This window comes from Budorcas taxicolor, chromosome 19, assembly GCF_023091745.1.
Source record: "Budorcas taxicolor isolate Tak-1 chromosome 19, Takin1.1, whole genome shotgun sequence".
NCBI lineage: Eukaryota > Metazoa > Chordata > Mammalia > Artiodactyla > Bovidae > Budorcas > Budorcas taxicolor.
Genome location: NC_068928.1, coordinates 56,999,029 through 57,021,019, shown reverse-complemented (window position 1 = coordinate 57,021,019; position 21,991 = coordinate 56,999,029). Strand labels below are relative to the sequence as shown.

The 21,991-nt window shown below is 54.6% G+C and overlaps 1 protein-coding gene across 1 annotated transcript in view; it reads right to left on the bottom strand.

Moving 5' to 3' along the window:
• SDK2 (sidekick cell adhesion molecule 2) overlaps positions 1–21,991 on the bottom strand; it is a 268,352-nt gene that overhangs the window by 246,149 nt on the left and 212 nt on the right. The gene's annotated exons all lie outside the window — the stretch shown is intronic.

Sequence of the window (21,991 nt, the reverse complement as noted above, 5' to 3'; positions counted from 1 at the left end):
GACTGAACACTCACACACTGTGTGCCCAGCACAGGGCTGAGAAATGGGAAACAAAGAGTAAAGGTTCTTCATCTCTGTCCTATGAACACAGAGAGCATTTGTCTCTGGAATCTCCTGGCTTGGCTAAAAACCCAACACATCCACTTAGAGCCCAGGAATGGCACAGGAGGGAAAGCTCCCCACCTTCGCACTCATGGTTCACGGGAAGATGGGCCAAGCAAAAAGTCTTCTGCAAGGAAAGTGCCTGGGGAAATAACTTCCCATCCCCTGACTTCTGCCATCTTCACTAGAAACCTTCTCAGTGAAAGCCCAGGAAAGCCGTAGCTCGAGGAAGGGGAGAGTCAGGAGGAGATTCTGCTTCGGGCTCAGTGCAGGGAACTCCGGAACAGCAAGGAGATCCAACCAGTTCACCCTAAAGGAAATCAACTCTGAATATTCATTGGATGCTGAAGCTCCAATACTTTGGCCACCCAGATTCGAAGAGTCAACTCATTGGAAAAGACCCTGATGCTGGAAAAGATTGAAGGTGGGAGGAGAAGGGGACAACAGACAATGAGATGGTTGGATGGCATCACCGCCTCGATGGATATGAGCTTGAACAAACCCCAGGAGATAGTGAAGCATGGGGAAGCTTGGTGGGCTGCAGTCCTTGGGGTCGCAAAGAGTTGGACATAACTGAGCAACTGAACAACAACAAGGGACCTCCTTCCAGAGAGGCTGCCCCACAGCTGATACAGATAGAGAGCAACCACCTCGAGGTAGTGGAGAGTGAACCAAGGAAGGCAGGTTCTGGAGAAGACTTGAAGAAGCTCGTGGCGCCACGCGAGTTTCCTGCTTTATATGGCATTTCCCCTCCTTTCTGTGACTTTGTTGTTGCTGCTACTTTATTATAATTTTTAAATTTTACTGAAGTTTAACTGATCTATAGTGGTGTGTTTAATTTCTGCTGTACAGCATAGTGATTCAGTTATACACATACGTATACATTATTTTTCATATTTCTGTTACGGTTTATCACAGGATATTGAATATAGTTTCCTATGCTACACAGCGAAAGTGAAGTGAAAGCAAAAGTCGCTCAGTCGTGTCCGGCTCTTTGTGACCCCATGGACTATACAGTTGATGGAATTCTTCAGGCCAGAATACTGAAGTGGGTAGCCTTTCCCTTCTCCAGGGGATCATCCCAACCCAGGGATCAAATTCAGGTCTCCCGCATTGCAGGCGGATTCTTTACCAGCTGAGCCACAAGGGAAGCCCAAGAATACTGGAGTGGGCGGCCTATCCCTTCTCCAGGGGATCTTCCAGACCCAGGAATCGAACCGGGGTCTCCCGCACTGCGGGCGGATTCTTTACCAACTGAGATATCAGGGAAGCCCGTGCTATACAGTAGGACCGTGCTGTTTATCCATGCTCTCTCTATATATAATAACCTGCGTCTGTCAACCTCACACACCTTCTCTCGCCCTCCTCCTCCTCCCCTTTGGCAACCACGAGTTTGTTCTGTCTGTGAGTCTGTGACTGTTTCATAGATGTGTTCATCTGCATCATATTTGGTTCCACGTAGAAGTGATATCATTTGATATTGGTCTTTCTCTTTCTGAGGTAGTATGGTAATCTCATGTTGCTGGAAATGGCTTTTTAATGGCTCAGTAATATTCCATTGTGTGTACATATACATCAGTTCAGTTCAGTTGCTCAGTCGTGTCCAACTCTTTGTGACCCCATGAGTCACAGCATGCCAGGCCTCCCTGTCCATCACCAACTCCCGGAGTTCACTCAGACTCACGTCCATCGAGTCAGTGATGCCATCCAGCCATCTCATCCTCTGTTGTCCCCTTCTCCTCCTGCCCCCAATCCCTCCCAGCATCAGAGTCTTTTCCAGTGAGTCAACTCTTCTCATGAGGTGGCCAAAGTACTGGAGTTTCAGCTTTAGCATCAGTCCTTCCAAAGAAATCCCAGGGCTGATCTCCTTCAGAATGGACTGATTGGATCTCCTTGCAGTCCAAGGGACTCTCAAGAGTCTTCTCCAACACCACAGTTCAAACGCATCAATTCTTGGGCACTTAGCCTTCTTCACAGTCCAACTCTCACATCCATACATGACCACTGGAAAAACTATAGCCTTGACTAGACGGACCTTAGTCAGCAAAGTAATGTCTCTGCTTTTGAATATACTATCTAGGTTGGTCATAACTTTTCTTCCAAGGAGTAAGCAAGCGTCTTTTAATTTCATGGCTGCAGTCACCATCTGCAGTAATTTTGGAGCCCCAAAAAATAGTCTGACACTTTTTCCACTGTTTCCCCATTTATTTCCCATGAAGTGATGGGACCGGATGCCATGATCTTAGTTTTCTGAATGTTGAGCTTTAAGTCAACTTTTCGCTCTCCTCTTTCACTTTCATCAAGAGGCTTTTTAGCTCCTCTTCACTTTCTGCCATAAGGGTGGTGTCATCTGCATATCTGAAGTTATTGATATTTCTCCCAGCAATCTCGATTCCAGCTTGTGTTTCTTCCAGTCCAGCGTTTCTCATGATGTACTCTGCATAGAAGTTAAATAAGCAGGGTGACAATATACAGCCTTGACGTACTCCTTTTCCTATTTGGAACCAGTCTGTTGTTCCATGTCCAGTTCTAACTATTTCTTCCTGACCTGCCTACAGGTTTCTCAAGAGGCAGGTCAGGTGGTCTGGTACTCCCATCTCTTTCAGAATTTCCCACAGTTTATTGTGATCCGCACAGTCAAAGGCTTTGGCATAGTCAATAAAGCAGAAATAGATGTTTTTCTGGAACTCTCTTGCTTTTTCCATGATCCAGCGGATGTTGGCAATTTGAATTGGTACACATACATATGTTTCCCTAACACACCAATCACAGAGCCCAGGACACATTTCAAAATTACTCCACATACAAGGAACCAGGAAAATATGAGCTACTCTCGAGATTAAAGACAACCAACGAAAAAAAAAAAATAAAGACAACCAATGGAGAACGACCCTGAAATGAAGATGTTGCAATTAGCTGACACTGATTGTGAAGTAGTTCTTAGAAATAGACTCAGTGAGACAAATAACATGATGCTCTTAATGAAAGAAAAGACAGTATCTCTTCAGTGAGCTAGAAAAAGATACATATAATCTATCAAGCCATGTGGAAATTTTAGAACTGAAAACTAAAGTACATTAAATTTTAAAATTCAGTAAATGGGCTTAACAGCAGAATGGAAAAAATAAAGGAAATAGTGAACTTTAAAATACACTTATAGAAACTATTTGATCTGAAGAACTGAAAGAAAAAAGATTTCAAAATGTTAGCAAAGCCTGAGGGACATGTTGGGCAATAGGAATGCGTCTAATCTAGGTGTTAGTGACATTCCGGAAGGAGAGGAGAGAACGGGGCAGAAAAATATTTGAAGAAATAATGGCTGACATTTCCCCAAATTTCTGGTGAAAGACAAAGTCCTTCCTGATCCCTCAGGGGAAGACACCTTTTCCCTATTGGAGTGTGTGTGTGTGTGTGTGTGCGCGCGGCGGGTGTACACACACTTGCAAACGCATCTGAGTGTTTGTGACCCCCTGGACTGTAGCTTGCTAGGGTCCTCTGTCCATGGAATTTTTCAGGCAAGAATACTGGAGTGGATAGACATTTCTTCCATACTCCAGGGGGTCTTTCCAACCCAGGGGTCAAAGCCCCATCTCTGGCATTGGCAGGTGGATTCTTTACCACTGAGCCACCTGGAAAGCCCTCCCCACCAGATTACTGCTTCCTATTTCAACTTAACAAATACTCACGTAGGGTCAACTTGTGGCAGAAGCTCTTCTAAACCATAATAATGTTTAATCCTGATAACAACCTCAGGAAGTACGACCCTTCCCAACATACAGATGGGGAAACTGAGACTCAGAGAGCCTAGGTTGCCTGTCCACAGCCACAGAAGCAGTCTGGCCTCAGGGTGCTAGCTCTTATCCACCGCCTTAGCTGGCTGAATCATGGGAAAAGGAATTCCTGCATTTTGACCTTGGTCCTGACGGAGGGCGGGAAAGAGGGACAAGGTCCTCCAGGCCCCCCGAGCTTGACTGGAACAAGACACTGGGGAACTGCGGCACCCCGACCCAGTTCAGTTCCCTCACTGCTCTGCAAGAGTGGGCTGGATAGGGAGGGAGTCGCAGATCCGGCCCAAGGCCACCGAGGGGACCGGCTGCCATCGGGTCAACTCCCATGCACCCCGCGCCTCCTCAGGCCCCGACACACGTGGCTCCCTCCTGCCTGTGGTTCTGGCTGGGCTGCTGTGCACTCTTCCCTGATATTTAATGGATCCACAGTGTTGGGGAAATCGCACTTAAATAAGAGATGAGTTCTCACAGCCTGCTCCTGTGCTTGTCCCCTGGAGAATTTTCCATTTTGTTTATTTAAAGGGTGATTCCCTTTCATGTTCCTGAATCAAAGATGGCACTGCAGACAGACCATTAACAAAGCAGACCCTCTGGGCTGTTTTTTCAGGAGGATTGCGGGGTGGGGACACAGCTCAGGTCTCCTGCCCCTCCACAGATGGCACTGGGGCTGGGCTGGGAGGATCTTAACAACGATCTTAAAATGCAGATTCTGATTCATCACCTGTGGGGCCAGGCCTGACAGTCTACACTTCTAGCAAACTCCGAGTGGTGCTGATGGTCCAAGAATCAGTCTCAGGTGCATCCCAAGACCCTGGATTAACCTGGCTGAACCTGGGGAAGGCATAACCATAGCAATGGTGGTCGTGGTACTGCTCTGAATAGTCACAGTATTTCCTGAGCAGGTACTATATGCAGGATGCGCCATGTCACCCCCGACTATAGAAGAGGAATCTATCCATAGTTGCAGAAGGATCTTCCTGACTTCCCTCAGAAAGTCTGCCAGTCACAGGAGAGAAGGAAACTGGATCCTGGAGGATCAACATTTTCTAAGCAAGTTGCTGTCCCATTTTACAGATGAGATAACTGAGGCCAGGAGAGTATCTCACTGAGGTCCTAGCAAGCAGCAGGGCCAGGATTCCAGCCAAGGTGTGCTCTGGCCTTGAAGACAAAGGCATTTTGTACACGGCTTCTCACAGGAGAAGCCAACAGGCAATGCATTCCAGACAGGACCAGACAAGCCAGTCCCCGAGAGGCAGGGCTGAATCTCAGACCTTTCCCCTCCAATCTCCTGCCCACAGTGATCCAGACGATTCACCAGACAGAACCGGTGAGCTTCATGGACAGGTTTCCAGGCTTGCTCACCATCCTTCCTCCTCTTGTCTTACCCCAGAGCCCGAGACAACAGAATGCCATGCCTTCTCAGCCCAAGGAGAGGCAGTGGGCGCCCAGAGAAGCCGGCAGGAGGAGAACAGGATCCCAGACGGCTGAGCTCTCTGAGTTTACAGACCAGGAAACGGAGGCCAAGAGAGGGAAGGGGAATCCCTTACAGGTCTGACCAGTGGGCAACGTGGGCCTCATGGGCCAGTGACCTGAACTTAGGGGCCCTGAGCTCAGGTCAATGCTTTGCTATCACCATCTTGGAATTCTTAACAATTGATCACTAAGAGGCCTGCACTTTCATCTCACTCTGGGCCCTGCGGATTGCGTCACTGGTCCTGCAGGTGGGAGAGAGGTCTTGCTGGAGCCAGACCCTCTTTCAGACTTTGACCCCTGGGTGTGGTCACTGAGCAGCGCTGAGCGAGACAGAGCTGCACGCGGTAGGCAGGCCAGTCCCCTGCATCTCCATTAAGGGAGGTCTCTGGAGAGTCAAGGCGTGAGGAGGGACCTTTTGAGGGTCGGAGAGGTGACACCTCAGAATGGTGCCTCAGGGGGGCCTAACGGCTTGGCCAAGGCTGGGGAAGCGGACAGAAAGGCCAGCTGTCTTCGGGGCGTCGGTCTCTCCAAGGAAACCATCAGCAACGCCACCTAACATCCGAGGGCTGGGCGGATGCAGGGCGCTCAGCTGTGCCAGCCGGTCCCAGGGTCCCGTGCAATGAGAGCCAAGCTCTTCACTTGGCTTTTTTTGGGAATGGCCATGGCAGAGGGGAGAGCCAAGCGGAGCTGATTCAGAAGCCTGGCCCGGAAGCCCCAGCTCAGAGGGGAGGCCTGGGGATGGATGAAGCCAGACATTCATTTCTCTGGAGGAGACAGGTGCTGGCATCGGGTGGAGCTTCAGGAGGAATGTAAAGCCCGGGGCAGGCTGGGCTGGGAGAGACTTCATCGGGTCCAGCACATGTCAGGAAGATGGTGGGGGTGGGAGGGGAGAGTGTTCTAGAGCCCTGAAGGCAAACACAAGGCTTCTGAGCCCCAGGGCGTGGGTCCCCAGGGTTTTCCAATGAATCTGGAAAAAGGCAGCCTTCAGTCCACTGGGGTGGCCTCTTGACTCTGCAGCCCTGCTCCGCTGGGGCCTCCTGGGGCCCAACTGACAGGGTCAAGTGCTGGCCGGGAACCAGGGCCCCAGGGGAATCTCCACAAGGCCGTCCAGTCCATGAACACTGCCAGGATGAGCTTCTTAAATTTTCGGAATTGATTCTACTGGCCTGTTTTGTGGTCAAGAGGACAGTTGAGGGGGCCCTGTAAGGCTTAAACACATTAACACACCCGGGACCCTCAGAACGGAACCTGGTGGGGGTGGCTTTCTATCCATCATGGCTATCACCCAGCTTCAGGGATTCCAAATGCACTCTCACATCTCTGCAGTCAGGACGCATCTTACTGCAGACGGAACGGCCGCATCTTCTCTTAGTGGCGTGTAAGATAGTGATGTGTCTTACAAGTGATGCTCCAGGTTCGACCAAATATGAGACAGTGACAGCGAGGCCCGTGGTGACCGGCATCCCGACTGCGCTTTTTCAGCCCCAGCTCCTTGCACGTGAGCTGAGGTCTGGGGTGCTCAAGTGCCCTTTTCCTTGTGGAAACGGGCAGGGAGACCCCAGGTGGCTGAAGGCAGGAGCTCAGGATCCCCAGGGGAGGCTGGTCTTGGGGGTGAACACAAAAGTCAGGGGCAGAGGCTGCGACTGGCTGGCAGAGTCCATGGCAGGCAGGTCAAGGGCAGGGTTGGGTGGAACCCCGGTTCCTTAATCCATTCAGTGGGGAAAGGATGCTTCCTCATGGGCTTGTTGAGAGGACCGGTCCATCCATATCTGGGTCACGGCAAAGGGTCAGTCCGTGGGACCTCTTGTTATCATGCACTGACTCCGAAAGCGAACTGTCTGGGGGATAAGCCAGCTGTGTGTCTGAGGCTGAGAGCTGGGGTGGCAGAGGAGTGCCTGGGCTGAATGTCTGGGGAAAGGGGCTCTAAGAGCTGGTGCTCAGCCCTGTCAAGGCCTGTTCAGACGCACCGCACTCCAGCAGACCCTGGGGCTTAGGGGAGTCAACGTGAGAGGTGATGCCCCTTCCAAATGCGCACCCCAGGGGCTGACTCTTGACCTCCCCTTTCCCCAGCAGAGGCCCTGGCCATGCGGTGCTGTCTGCACCCAGACCCCCGAACCTGGCCCGTTCTGCAGCCTACCATCCCTCCCTCTCTCCCTCCCTCCCAAGCCCCAATCCGGCCAATGTGAGCATCCCCACAGCTCAGGTGGAGCTGAGAAAGAGAGTCCAGAGGAATCATGGTCCTGCCAGAGGCTAACTTCTCGGTTAGGGTGGCCAAAGTGCTAACATCCGTCACGGAGTGACGCCTGCAAAAGGCACCTGAAATCCCAACTGCCCAAGCCCCGTGGCTGAGCACACCTCACTGAGCCCCCTGGCCTCACGTCCTCCTCTGTGGAACTGGTTAGCCCTTGGTAATCTGACCTGAGAGGCTCTCCGAGCTGCCCTAGAGTTGTGGCTCATCTGCTGCCCCTTAGGGAGGCTCCAGGACTTCGGGCCAGAGGAGGGATCGGGGGAGGAAGACACACTCTCCCAAATGCAAGTGCTCATCACAGGGCTGGACAGACGAGACAGGCACAGCCTGTGTTTCCTGCTCTCCTCCTGAAGCTTGCAGAGCTTCCAAGGCTGCCAGAGACAGCTGAGGGCGAGCACCCAGAGGGCGGGGCCGCAGCAGGAAGCCCCTCGAGAATGTGGCCAAGCACAGCCTGACCTCAGTGGTTAAGCCACCTCAAAGGCGTGCATTTGCTCCCTGTTAACGGCTGCTTGGCAACAAGAGGGGTGAAAACAAAGCCCGTGGAGGGTCTCATCAGTGCAACAGGTCAAGAGAGAGGATCCAGGCTGAAAAAACAGTGAGACTGTGCATTTCAAGACAACCTGATGGTCTGTGTAGAAAACCTGATGGAATCCACAGAAAAGCGACTAGAATTGATCACCGGGTCTGGCCACGTCTCAGATCTGAGTCAAAATCCACTGTGTGCCTATATCCTCCAGACAAACCACTGGGAGTCAGAATTTTAAAAAGCACTGACAATGGCATAAAAAACATGCAATTCTTAGGGATAAATCTGACAGATGATGTACAAAACCTGGACTGTGAGACCCGCAACATGTTGTTGAGAAGAAATCAAACCACCAATCGATGGAGGGGCAGCCCAGGCTCGTGGGCTGGAAAACTCAATGTGGTCATATATTGACACCCTTGAACTTGGTCTCTATTATCAATGCAATTCCAATTGGGAGTCCCAGCAGGATTTTAAAAAATCTGATTCCAAAATTCATAGGTAACATTAAGCAAAATATAAAATGGACACGGCGATGGAAAGGACCTAGAAGAGGCGAAACAACTCTGAAAAAGAACAAAGGTAGAAAGCTGACACTAGTTGGTTTCAGGACTTACTACAGGCAGCAGTAACCAAGACCATGTGCTGTTGGGATAAAGACAGAGAAATGAAGCAGAACGGTGTCCAGAAATAGACCCACACGGACAGGGACAAATGGATTTTCAAAGGCACAGAGATAATTCAGTGGCAAAAGGAAAGTTTTCGAAAAAACAAGGCTAGAACAATTGGATATCCATTTGAAAAAAAGGAAAAGACAAAGATCTATGCAGCAGGCAGAGTGGGTGACCTAGGGCACAAGAAAACTCGGTGGAGACTTGGTGATGCTTTTAGGCTTTCTACATGTGTCGAGAACGATCAAGTCGTGCCCTTTAAATAGGCACAGTTTACTATGCCAAAACAAAAACAGACACCCAAAGTTCCCTTCTACCCTACAAGTCCTCAGCTTCAAGGTCACCTCCTCCAGGAAGCCTCCTTTGAGGCAGGATTCTCAGCTTCATCCCTCTGCACACCCCAACCACCTACTTCCCACCTGCACTAATGTCCCTCACACTGGTCTCTACTGGTGACCGCAGGCTTGATGCCCACACGTGACCAGGAACAACTTGAGAGCCAGGACCTGTCTTCACGTGTGCTGGGCCCCAGGCACTATGCTTGGCTCACAGTAGGTGCTGGGAAAGCGCTCAAAGGGCAGAGAGAGGCTTTGTTGTCCATGACACACGAGGGTTATGTTGGCGCTTCTAGCCCAAGTTACTTGAGCCAGTGATGACGTCAGCCCTGTCCTTCCTCTCCCTGGAAGGAGGCCTCTGGGCTGGGTTTTTTTTTTCTTTTTCTTTTTTTAAAGGAAGGACGTTGGGAGCAAGAGCTTCTGCTGGTGAGCAAAGAAGGAAGGAAGGAGAGGAGGTTCCCGCCTCCCACGGGCAACACGAACTTCACGGGTCCTGCTAAGGGAGCTTCACCATCTGCCTCCGCGGGGGAAGCAGGCAGAGCCCATCAGAGCAAACGCGGCTCTGCAAGGCCACCAGTGTGGCATCCGGGTTCCTCACGCCTCCAGGTTAGTCCGTCTAAAGTGTGGTCCCCGGAGCAGCGGCCAGCACATCACCTGGGAACCTGTGAGAAGCTCATGTGCCTGGCCCCAACCTAGATCAGATGCTCTGAGGGGCGGAGCCAGGAGATGGGCCTCCGAGTGAGCCCCCAAGCGGGACGCCATCAGGCTCAGGGGAGAGCCCACCGCTCCAGGCCACTCTCTCACTTCCAACAATGATGCAGGTGACCCCTGGGACCCAAGATGCACTCCTGAGGGTCGAGGTGCAAGGCATCCCCCTCCAAGGCTTTGGTCAGCCTTTTTTCCATCCCCAGGTGTCCCAGGGCCTGGGACTGTGGCCTGGGATCTGTGTGTCAGCATCTCAGGGGCGCATCTTTGCTTCAGCTGGGACTCCCAGGCTGGGCCCAGAGCCCTCCCACAGCGGAGGCACAGGAGACATGGAGCCAGGGGCCTGCTCCCAGCACCCCACGGCTGGACATTCAGAGTTCCTGGACAGACAATGGGTCCTCACATTGCAGGCGAAGTGGCCGGCACGGGGGCGTGGACAATGGGCCTGTGTTCTCCCCCACGCCTTCCTGCAGCCGCTCTCAGCCCGGGCGCTGCGAGGGAGGCTGAACCATCAACAGCACAGCGGTGCACCCGACGGGTCCCAAGTGCCGCTGCCCAGCGCCCAGGCCGCGGTCGGGGGCCCCTTATCACACCCTCCCTCTCTCCCTCCCCGGGGCCGAACAATGCTCCTTTCTCCTGAAGGCTTCCGGCCTCTTCTAAGCTCTTCATCTGCCGAGGCCTCAGGAGAAAGGGATTCAGTGCCAACACCTCTCTCCTTCTCTGGACGTCCAGCCTCTGCCTTCCTGGGGCGGGGAGCACTGGCCTCGTCTCGCCCGGGCAGATCTCTCTTCATTAGTGCAATCACATCAGCAGTGACAGCAGCGTATTTACTGCTGCCCCGACGACAGCCATTTGTCACCCAGTGATGCTCAGCCTGGTAATGAGCTTGGGGCAGAGCTAATGAGAGGCGCTCCCCCCGACCCTCCTGGGCAGCTCTGGCCCCGTGCCGGCCTGCCCGCCGGCTCACCCCCCTGCCTACAGCCGCTCCACCAGGGCAGGGAGGTGGGCTTCCAAACAGAGAGGCCCAGGCCCACTAGGCTGAGCCCGACAGGAGCCGGGCCAAGTCAGCGAGCATCCGCCAGGAGGGGAGACTTCAAGGTCGATGGAGCAGGAAGGTGTGAGTGCCCGGCACGGTCTCAGGGCAGGAGTCCTTCCTTCAGTCCAGGGCAGGGAGGGCCAAACAGCTGTGATGGGGAAGGCTGGCTGCCCCCAGGGGAGCCTGGGAGTGCGTGGATGCTCTGGGTTCTGCACCCAGAACCCTGAGGGCCTCACGAGGAACCGAGGAGGGGAGTGACTGAAACAGAGCTAGAATGTTTAGGGCTGCAGGGGCCGGGCGTGGAGGGCCGCTGGGATGTAGGTGTCACTGTTGCTGTTCAGCCCCCCAGTCGTGCCCGACTCTTTGTGGCCCCATGGACTGCAGCACGCCAGGCCTCCCTGTCCCTCACCGTCTCCTGAAGTTTGCTCAAGTTCACATCCACTGCAGCGGTGATGCCGTCAAGATGCAGATCGCCCTAAGGCCCTGCATTTAAAACATAATTTCCTTTATTTATTTGTGGCCACGCTGGGTCTTCATTGCTCTCGGCTCGGACCTTCTCTAGTTGCGATGAGCGGGGTCTTCACTGCGGTGCTCATGCTTCTCGCCATGGGGACTTCTGGTGGGGAGCACGGCCTCTGGGTTTGCAGGCTTCCATCCTGTGCACACGGGCTCAGCAGCGGCAGTTCGCGGGCTCCAGAGCGCAGGCTCAGTCGCCGTGGCACACGGGCTGAGCTGCCCCAGGCATGTGAGATCATTCTGGACGGGGGATTGAAACCGTGCCCCCTGCGTTGATAGGCAGAGTCTTAACCACTGGGTCATCAGGGAACTCCGCTGAGGCCCTGCTTTGCCAGAGCACTGTTTCTGGTGACCTCGGCTCTCCTGGAAGGTGTATGCGTGCGAGTGAGAAAGAGCCCTGGGCAGGGGCACAGTTACTACAGCCCAGCGCCTCTCACTGGGAGAGCCTTCGGGCCTTCTCCTGAACACCCTGCTCCCAGCTCTTCTTCAGGCACAGTTGCGTGGTGGAGTTGAAGTCTGACGCCTTCAGTGGCTCGTCCACTGAAAATTAAAGGGGGAGGTGCCGGAGGCCGCTGGGAGAGGCCGGGAAACAGGCCCCTGATGACATGGAAGCAAACACCAAGCACCCAGACAGCTGAGTCCTCTAGGGACCCAGGAGGCACCAGACCAGTCACGGCGGGTGGTTATGGTGGCCCAGGGTCGATTACGTCCGGGATACAACTATCTTAGGAGGTGGGTATGTATTGACACAACGTTACGGAAACACTTCCACACAAATGGCTGAAATATATATATGTGTGAGGCATCTTGGACTCTTAACAGACGATTTGACCCGAGAGATCATCTCATTCACGTTTTTCAAAGCCAAGTTTGACTTCTATCCCCGGGGGTTCCAGGAAGCCAGGGGCGGACGAACCACATCTTCCAGCAACATCAATGGGCTTTAAAAAACCCTTTGTGTGTTAAAATAGAATTCAGAGAGACTGAGGAACAGAATGCAACATCTCAGATATTAAAAAAAGGAAAAGGTGGTGTGGCCGGTCCCAAGGCGCGCGTCCACTCTCCTCCACCCCTAGAGCCCTTCACGGGAGAGCTTGGAAATGCTGTTGCTACGCCCCCATGCTTTCCCACGAAGGACCCGGGGAGCCAGGAGGGGCCCAGCGAGAATGAACCCTGGCCTCCGAGGCCGCGCGGCGTCACAAGCCTTCTTCCGTCTCTCTATCGTCACTGTTACCCCTGCTTCCAGGGGTTAACTTCATTAATGGCGAACAATAATTTATGTCTAGCACCTCGCTCCTTGCTGATGAAGGGTTATTATCTAACCTCAAGGAGTTTATAATTAAAGAAATCAGTCACACACACACACACACACACACACACACACGAAGAGATAATTCAGAATCAACAAGACCGAGTGTCAGATGAGACATCCAGGCTGTCGGCATCTGAGTGGCTCAGGGGCATTTGGGAAGACGTATTCCAGCTGGGGGTGGGGGGTGGGGGAGGAGGGAAGGGCGCTGATGGCCTGGGCGGGCAAGGTCGGGGAGAGGGGAGACTGCAGCTGTGCTGAGGGCAGACTGGGGCAGGCTTGGCGGTGGTACCCAGTGGAGAAAGCCAAGAGGGCAAAGGTCCATCAGTAGGGTGTGGAGGAGGAGAGACGCAAGAGGTCCCAGCCTTCCGATCCTACTGTTAAGACCCCCATGGGATGGGGCTTCCCTAGTGATCCAGTAGTTAAGACTTTGCCTTCTAGTGTGGAGTGTGGGCTCGATCCCCAGTCCGGGAGCTAAGATCCCACATGCCTCGTGGTCAAACAAACCAAAGTAAAACATAAAAAACAGAAGCGATGTTGTAACACATTGAGTGAAGACTTTAAAAATGGTCCACAGAGAAAAATCTCAAAAACAAACCAAAAAAACCCAATGGGAGAATAGATGGGGCCTCTAGAAAGAGGTCTGAGTTTCTCCGAGACAGGCGAGGCCATGCCAGCCTGCAGCCGGTGCCCTGGCAGAGCACCCACCCGAGCCAGGGCAGAGCCTTGGGTCCCACTTGACGGCTCCCTAATCCCCAAGCAGAGCGGCAAGGTGAGCGAGTCGCGAACGTGGATGTCTCAACAGGATCAAAAGCTGTGACCTAAGAGGCAGTTAGGGCCTCCCTGGTGGCTCAGACGGTAACACGTCTGCCTGCAATGCGGGAGAGCCGGGTTCGATCCCTTGGTCGGGAAGATCCTCTGGAGAAGGAAATGGCAACCCACTCCAGTATTCTTGCCTGGAAAATCTCATGGATGGAGCCTAGTAGGCTACAGTCCATGGGGTCGCAAAGAGTCGGACACAACTGAGCAACTTCACTTCACTTCACTTCAAGAGGCAGTGAGTTGATCTGCCCTCGCTGTCTCTTACGGACAAGTCAAGGGACTTTGGCAAGTGGCTTCATTACTCTGAACTTGCTAACAAGGTGAGTAACTGAATACTTTCTGGCCCACACCCTTCACAGGTTGGGATAAAGAGGAAACTGAGATGCCCGTGAGCATCGCCCGCAGACAACTGAGTTTCTAGGAAAGGATCCCATAAAGACGTCCACCTCAAGGCCTGAAGAGCCGATAACAGCTCCGTATCTGGTCTCCCTGTGGTATATCTGCATGTTATGCTGGAGGCGGGCAATGTCTCAACCAAAGAAATAGATCCCTAATAGTGGAAGCTGAGATGCCAACTGGCAGGTCTGTGCAAGATAAAGGGAGCGGAGGTATTTGGTGACAGAGCACAAGATAAATTGCAGCCCCGAAGCTGACTTTGTTTCCTTGACACCAAGATGCCAGTAATGACACCGCTGTACAACTCACTCAGTGTTCACCATGCACGGAGCTCAAACCCTGTTACAACCCAGTGAGCTTAGGACAGCTGTGTCTCCATTTGACAGATGGAAAAACCGAGGCCCAGGGAGGCCGTGTACCTTATCCAGGGTCACCCAAGCAGTAAATGACGGGAAAATGAATTCAGGGAGTCTTCTATGTCTCAGGCCCCTTATGGGCCCACACTATCCCATCTGGACCCGCTGGAGGCACATTCTAAACCGCCCCTTGTGGTTCGAAGCAGGAAATAGGACACCTGGACTGGACTCAGAACCGGCTTACCTTACCTGGGGACAAGCCCAAGCAGGCAGGCGCCACGGCTCAGACTCCGGGCAACACAGCCCCCTCCCACAGAGGAGTCTAGGTGCGGGGGATCCAGGGTCGTGGCTCCAGCAGGCCCCTGAGAGTCTCCGTGTTCACCCCAGAAGCTGAACTCTCCCCGAATGGGTTGCACTGCGGCCAGTAATACTTCCTCCTCTTCGGATTATCACATCATCAAAATTTCATCACCCCTCTGGGTCACTAATAGCTTCCTAAATGGATCAAACTTTAATTGCTTCTCTCCTCCACCCCCATTCAGCTTAGAAGACTCTGAAGCTCAGCCACGGGGCAGCCAGTCATGAACATCGCCCAAGAGCCCCTCAGAAGACTCCCCTAACATGTCCAGGTGCTCGCACGCCCCAGGAGGGAGGCCAGGGCAAAGCAGGAGAGGAGGCGAGGGAGGAAGGGGCTGCCCTCCTGAAGGCTCACGTTCTGCCAGCTGACAGAACCAGGGCAGAGGTGAGAGCCAGGAGGGTCAGGAGCAGGCGGAGGAGCTCCCAGGGCGATTTCCAAACTCCACGCCCACCCTGGGACCAGACCCTGCCTGCCAACAGCACCGCGGGCCCGGCACCTCTCATTGGGAAAAAAATCAGTGAAGGAGACTGTGGAGGCACAGGCCAGCCCGGGCAGTGGAAAGACGCCCTGCAGAGCCCCAGGTTCAAATCCTGACTTCCCAGCTGTGGGGCCTTGGGCAAGTAATCGCTGTGAGACTCAGTTTACCCACACACCGGAGGTGAGGGAGGGTGGAGGCAGGCCAGGACGGCATCACGTGTGAGCTGGCTTCCCCTCTGGACATCCCCAGGACGGGGTGTGCTCAGGGTCTCAGTTGTGTCCGTCTCTTTGCAACCCCATGGACTGTAACCCGCCAGGCTCCTCCGTCTGTGGGATTTCCCAGGCAAGAGTACTGGAGTGGGCGCCACTTCCTATGCCAGGGGACCTTCCCCACCCGGAGACTGAATCCATGTCTCCTGCATCAGCAGGCGGATTCTCTACCACTGCGCCACGCCCCACCTGGGATGGGAAGTGACGTGAAGTGAAGTCGCTCAGTCGTGTCCGACTCTTTGCAACCCCACGGACTGTAGCCTTCCAGGCTCCTCTGTCCATGGGATTTTCCAGGCAGTATACTGGAGTGGATTGCCATTTCCTTCTCTAGGATGGGAAGGAGCAGCCAAATCGCTCTACTTTGGGGAAGAAGCAAGCGAAAGTGAAGCAAGAGGAAGACATGGGAGAAATACGGAGGAAAGATACCATGGGGGCGGGGGGGGGTACCCGGAAACAAAATGCAACCTGAGATCCAATCTGAAGACCCTTCGGCAGGGCAGACGAAGAAGTGCAGACGCAGTTAAATTAGCTTATTAAGTGCCTGTGGTGTGTCAGGCTCCACGCTGAGCGCTCTGCTTGTGCTATCTCACTTACTTCTTGTATTACAAACAAGCCAACGGGGCTTGAGCGTCTAAGTGACGGAACGCAAAGTGGCAGAGACTAACCCAGAGTGACAGAGCTGGAACCCAGGTTGGCCCAGCTCCAAGCCACTGGCCACTCTACACGCCCCCTCTCAACAGCATAAGGAGAAAAAAAAAAAAAAGAAAACTCAAAAGGCAGGGAAGAAACAGCACTGGCTAGGGGCGGCTCAGGGGGGTTGCCTGAGGGATGGCCCTGTTTTGGGTTAAGTGACTGCTCTATATGAAATGCCCTTCTTGAGACCAGTGTCACCCCTGCGGTTGTGAGGAAGGCTCGGCATCACCAGTGTGCGCTGAGATGCTCTTTTTCCAGCACAGGGAAGCCTGCACTCCCCAGCTCCCTTGTTCTGGAAAGGACCACTGGGTGGGGACCACGTGATCAGCTCTGGCCAATGGGCTGCAAGGGGAAGTGAGCCCGACTAGAGCGTTTAATTGCAGATGCAAGTCTTCCCCTCTCATGTGTTTCAAAAGGTGCCTCCACGCCTGGCTGGGCATTACCCAAGCCTCCTACCAGTCCTGCCAATATCCTCCCTATAGAAAGATGGAGTCTGGATGACAGGGATTCAGCAAGGGCCCAACCCAGAGGGCAGGATGCTATAGCCAGCTGTACCTGGAAGGCCAGAGGTGGGAAAAGCTGGGAAGGGGGGCGAGGAAGTCTGAGCACCGGCTCCTGGCTCAAAAGAAACAATATTCTCGATGGACATGTACACATTGCTAATATTTAAAACGGATAACCAGGACCTCCCTACCAGTCCAGTGGTTAAGAATTCGCCTTCTTAGGCAGGGGATGCAGGTTTGATTCCTGGTCAGGGAACTAAGATCCCACATGCCTCATGGCTAAAAAACCGAACATTCAACAACAACAACAACAACAACAACAACAACCCCCAAAACCCAGAAGCAATATTGTAACAAGTTCAAGAAAGACTTTAAAACAAACGAAAAAAAGGATAGCCAAAAAGGACCTACTATATGGCACAGGGAACTCTGCTCAACATTAGGTAACAACCTAAACGGGAAAAGAATTTGAAAAAGAACAGAGACGCGTAAAGTAACTGAACTGCTTCACTGCACACTTGAAACTCTGTACCCCTGGCTCAGGGGACCGGATGAGACAAGCTGGGCAGCCCCTGCCTCGCTTTGCCCCGGGACCCTGAGCAGCCCTGGGGGTCTCTTGCTCAGCCTCACTCACCAGCCTGGCTCACTGGCCCCGCCTTCCGCCCCCAGTGGACAGAAGTGGGTGGGAGGCTGAGCAAAGGCTGGGATGTCTCAGCAACCAGGCTCATTTTCCTTTCCATTACAGGCTGCGGGGCCGCCGCTGGCCCACTTGTTGCTATTGGCATCCCAAGGCCCCAGATTTATGATGACTCATTCCCCCAGCCTCGGGGCCGTCTGCGGCAACACGCTCCAGGCGGGGCCAGGGTGGAAATCCCACAGGCAGCACCCTAACACCCAGTGCCAATTCCAACTCAGTTTTCCAACTCCCTAAGGGGGCCCGGAGTCAGAGGGAGTGGGGAGGAGGGGAAGGAAAGGGGGTGGTTCCAGTCAATCAGAGGATCCCTGCAAGGGCTAGAAAACCAGCCCCGGGAAGGCTCACCAACACAAGGCACAGCTGTCTTAACAACTGGCTTGTTTTGTGATGTAGTGAGCCCCCTGTTGCCAGGGGTATGCAAGTAGAGATCACATGGCCACTTGCCCCAGGCTTGTGGACAGGGTGGGGTCAGCACTGGAAGGTTTTTTGTGTTTCAAGTCAAAGGAACTGATCCATGTAAGTCCCAAGGACGAAGAACAAGTTCACTATTACTGTTTAGCTTACAGCCCAACTGTGTTCCATGGTACAAGATCGAATGCATACCAATATGCAGTTTAACACATTATTTTAAAGTCAGCCCTTCAGGCACTGTTTAAACAGAGAACTGCTGTAAAGGACTTGGCCTCTTTCCCAGCCTCCCTTTCTTGATGGAACAAGGTTGCCGGCCCCTACTTTGGCCTTCCAGCAGAGGACATAAAGGAGAGGCGGTCGATAAATATTTGCTGTACAAATGCATGAAAGGGAGCGTTTCGGAGGCAGGTATCAGGCTGCCAGCACGACTCAGTTCTCTGGGTGGGGGTCCTGAGTCTGTCCATCCCAGGTGGGGGCGAGGCTTCTCGGGCCAAGACAAAGCACCGAACTATGTCGCTCATCGAAACACAGCCAGAAATGTTCCGGACTGCCCAGCCGAAGCCCGAGGGCGCAGAGGGCGAGGGCTGTGCGGGCCGGAGAGCCACTTTTCTGGCCCTGGGAGAAGGGAAGGAGGGGAACACCCCCCCTCACCACCAGGCCCACCATCACGTGGACCTCCTGACACATGGCAGCTGAGCCCCAGGCAAGCATGCCACTCGGCCTCGTGGTAATTAGTAAGGAGCCCTGATCAATAAGTTATTTTTTGCTGTCAGTAATTAATAATTACAGCTTAGCCACACCATGTAATTAAACTTTCATCCCGTTCCCGTGAGTGCTGTTGGGCTTTCATTGTGACTACCTCCTAGCACTAAACTTTCTCCCTCCAGAGCCTCCAGGGCTGCTGGACCTCCTGGTCCTCCACTGCTTGGTTCCCTCAGCTCAGACCCTCCTCCGTGAACCTTCTGGGACAGCTGGCTGGGCTGCAGCTTCCAGCCTCTGGGCCTCCCCGGGATGTTCCAGTAGCAGTGGTCAAGTCTCCGAGGCACGTGAGACATCTTGCCAGGTGCTTAAGATGCAACCACCCTCCAATGCAAGAGCCTGGGAGGCCGGACCAGCACTGCCAGAGGGCCGCTTTGAGTCACAGTGATGTGGCCACAGAGCGAAGTCAAGGAAGGGTCTTGGGTGAGGGAAAGGTATTCAAGGCCTTTTCGGTGGGTGGCCAGCAACCCACTCCTCGTGGTCCCTTGTTGATGCTGCTGCTAAGTCGCTTCAGTCGTGTCCGACTCTGTGCAATCCCACAGACGGCAGCCCACCAGGCTCCCCCGCCCCTGGGATTCTCCAGGCAAGAACACTGGAGTGGGTTGCCATTGCCTTCTCCGCGTGGTCCCTTGGCTTAGAGTAAAAACAATCATGATAACAACAATAACAATCACTCTTTATTAAGCACCTTCTAGGGCTTTCCCCAGGTGACTCAGTGGTAAAGAACCCATCTCTAATGCAGGAGATGTGGGTTCAATCCCCGGGTCAGGAAGATCTCCTGGAGGAAGAAATAGCAACCTACTCTAGTATTCTTGCCTGGAGGATCCCGTGGACAGAGGAACCTGGCCAGCCGCGGTCCGTGGGGTCACAAAAGAGTCGGACTCAACTGAGGGTCTAAACAGCAACGACAACAAGCGCCTTCTATGTACCAGGCTCTTGCTGGGCGCCCCCAGGATACCTGGTTCCCTCTTATGGACTCTGCTCTTTTACACATCACTGCACTTAGTTTGGGAAATACACAGGACCCTTGTGACACTGAGTTTCAGGGGAAATGGGCGAATGGTAGCTTTCAGTATAAACAGGTAACGTTGCCAGGACCTGAAGAAACAACTAGGCTCAGTGGAGATGAAGTCTGGCGCTGGCCAGTGAGAGGTTTGTCCCCAGAGAGGAAGACTGCTTGGTTCTCCTCTATATCACGACTGAAGAACAGGGTTCATGGGCTCAAAAGTGACAGACAGGGCCAGAGGCTTTTGATGTACTTAGTCGCTCAGTCGTGTCCGAGTCTCTGCAACTCCATGGACTGCAGCCCGCCAGGCTCCTCTTTCCACGGGAATTCTCCAGGCAACTACCCACAAAGGGTTAACAGCACAAAGAGAGGCAAAGGAGAAACTCCGAACCCCAGAGCAGATAAGCAGCGACCCTGGAGCTCCATGCCTGACCCTCCTAACCCGACACACGAGGCAACACAGCCCCCAGACCTGGGCCAAGACCAGACTTCCCCACAATGCCCTGCACGGCCTGCCACCAGGCGACAATGGAAGCAGGGGACCCGACGGAGGCTGGAAACACTCTCTGGGGGCCAGAGAGCACGGATGGCGCGGCGGGGGCCTGGGCAGCCACACTCAGGCGGGCAGCCGACAAGAGAAGTGGGAGAGGGAGTGAATCGGAGACCTTAACTGCTTCTGATGGGCGAGCCCCTCCCATCGGAAGCACGGGACACAAGGCGGCCTGGCCTTCAGCAGGGCGGATGCGAGGGCGCTTGGCCTTAGGTGGGGCTGGGCCACGTGTGGAGGTGGGACGTGGAAACGACTCAGTGACATGCAAGGAGAGGCTTCAGGGGCCCTGGGGACTCCTGACAAGCCGGGTCCTGGGTGGGACAAGAACTAGCGAGCCGGCTGCCCAGGGACACCATGGGGTTACTGGAGTCTGTGCAGTAATTAAGTTGGAACATCCAGACAGAGTCCTCCCTGTGTGCTGGCTTTCAGCTAGTAACCCCACCGGCATCTCAGAACAGAGCTGGGACGTGTCCTAGGGCACACTGACCTGTTCCTGTTGTCAGCCTCACCATCCTCTCCCGGGCCCTCAGAAGAAGGACCCTGTCCTAGGATCCACCTCAGCTGCAGATGACCCTCACTGAAGGGGGAGAGGGGCTTAGAACTCACCTGGTCTGGGTTCTGACTCCTGCCCCCAGTAGCTTGGGGCGAGTCACCTAAGGTCCCAGACCTCAGTCTTGCCATCTGTTAAATGGCTAATAGAACAAGATGACCTCTGAAGTCCCTGCCTGCTGGAAGATTTTACGATGATCGTAAAAATAATAATAATTTTTATTACCTTACATTTGCAGGGCCCCGTTACAAAATTTCTAAGTGCTTTAACATAAATTACGCTGTAAAATCCTCCCCTCAACCCTGTGAGTGAGGGCTGATTATTTTAAATCTCTTTGATCTCAGCTCTCTGGAGCGCCTGACGCTGGGGGTATGGGGGTCCCTTCTTCCCTGCCGTTCTGGGACCCCAGAGATGGGGTGAGGCCCTTTGGAGGCTGGAGCCTTCGCAGACCGGAGCCCCCTATCCCCCGCCACCTCCCCGCCCAGTACCCCCAGCGGCGGGTCCAGATCCCCTCCCGAGCCTGGACGAGGCAAGGCCAAGCCCGGGAAGGGAGTCCTGAGCTCAGCCCAGGCTTCGTCTCTCTCCGCCCCCAGCAGGCGCCGCTCGGACACCGCGGGCACCGCGGTCTGGATCCGCCAACACCAAAGGCAAGAGGCACTGGCGCAGGCGCCCTCCCCCGCGGGGACCTGCGGGAGGGCTCGGGGTTGTCTGGGTACCCGCCCTCCGGAGCGGGGCAGAGCGGATCACGCCTCCTCCTCAGCCCTGACAACCCCACCCCCAAAGCCGCCCGCCCCTCTCCACCCGGAGCCCGCTCCCCGCAGCTACAGGTCAGAGCGGCGGCTGCAGACACAACTGGGCGGCAGAGGCAGGATGCTGAGTGTGTGTCTGGAGAGAGCGGGAGGGGAGACGGCCTCAGACCGCCCAGGGCACCGCCCCCCCAGTGGGTCGCGGGCTGAGCTCGCGACCTCGGCTCCGGCGCGCACCCCGAAGCACCCCCGGCCCCGGCGGCCGGCCAGGCAGCCGGGCGCGGGCTCCGGGACGTGCAGGCCCCGCAACTGCCCTCCCGCGGCGTCCAAGCCGGCACCCCGCACTCTGCTCCGGCTCTTTCCAACCGCCCTGCAGCCTCCCTCTCTTGCCCTGGGGTGGCCAGCGCGTGCCCGGCGGGGCCTTGCCCGTCCCCGAGGACTCCGAGCCGGGGCCCAGGAGCCGCCTGAGCCGCTGGGTGCCGCCGGGCTTTGAGCCCCCCCAAGGAAGGGCCGCCCCTCCCACGCCAGCCCGAGGGCGCTCGCAGCGGGCGGGGTGGGTGGTAGCGACCCCCACCCACTCCTCTAAGGCTCTCCTCAGCCTCCACGGGCGACGCCTCCTTACACGGACCCCTACCTTCTCTCATTCGGAAGCCACAAGTCTCAACAAGACCGCCCCATGCCCCGAAAAAGA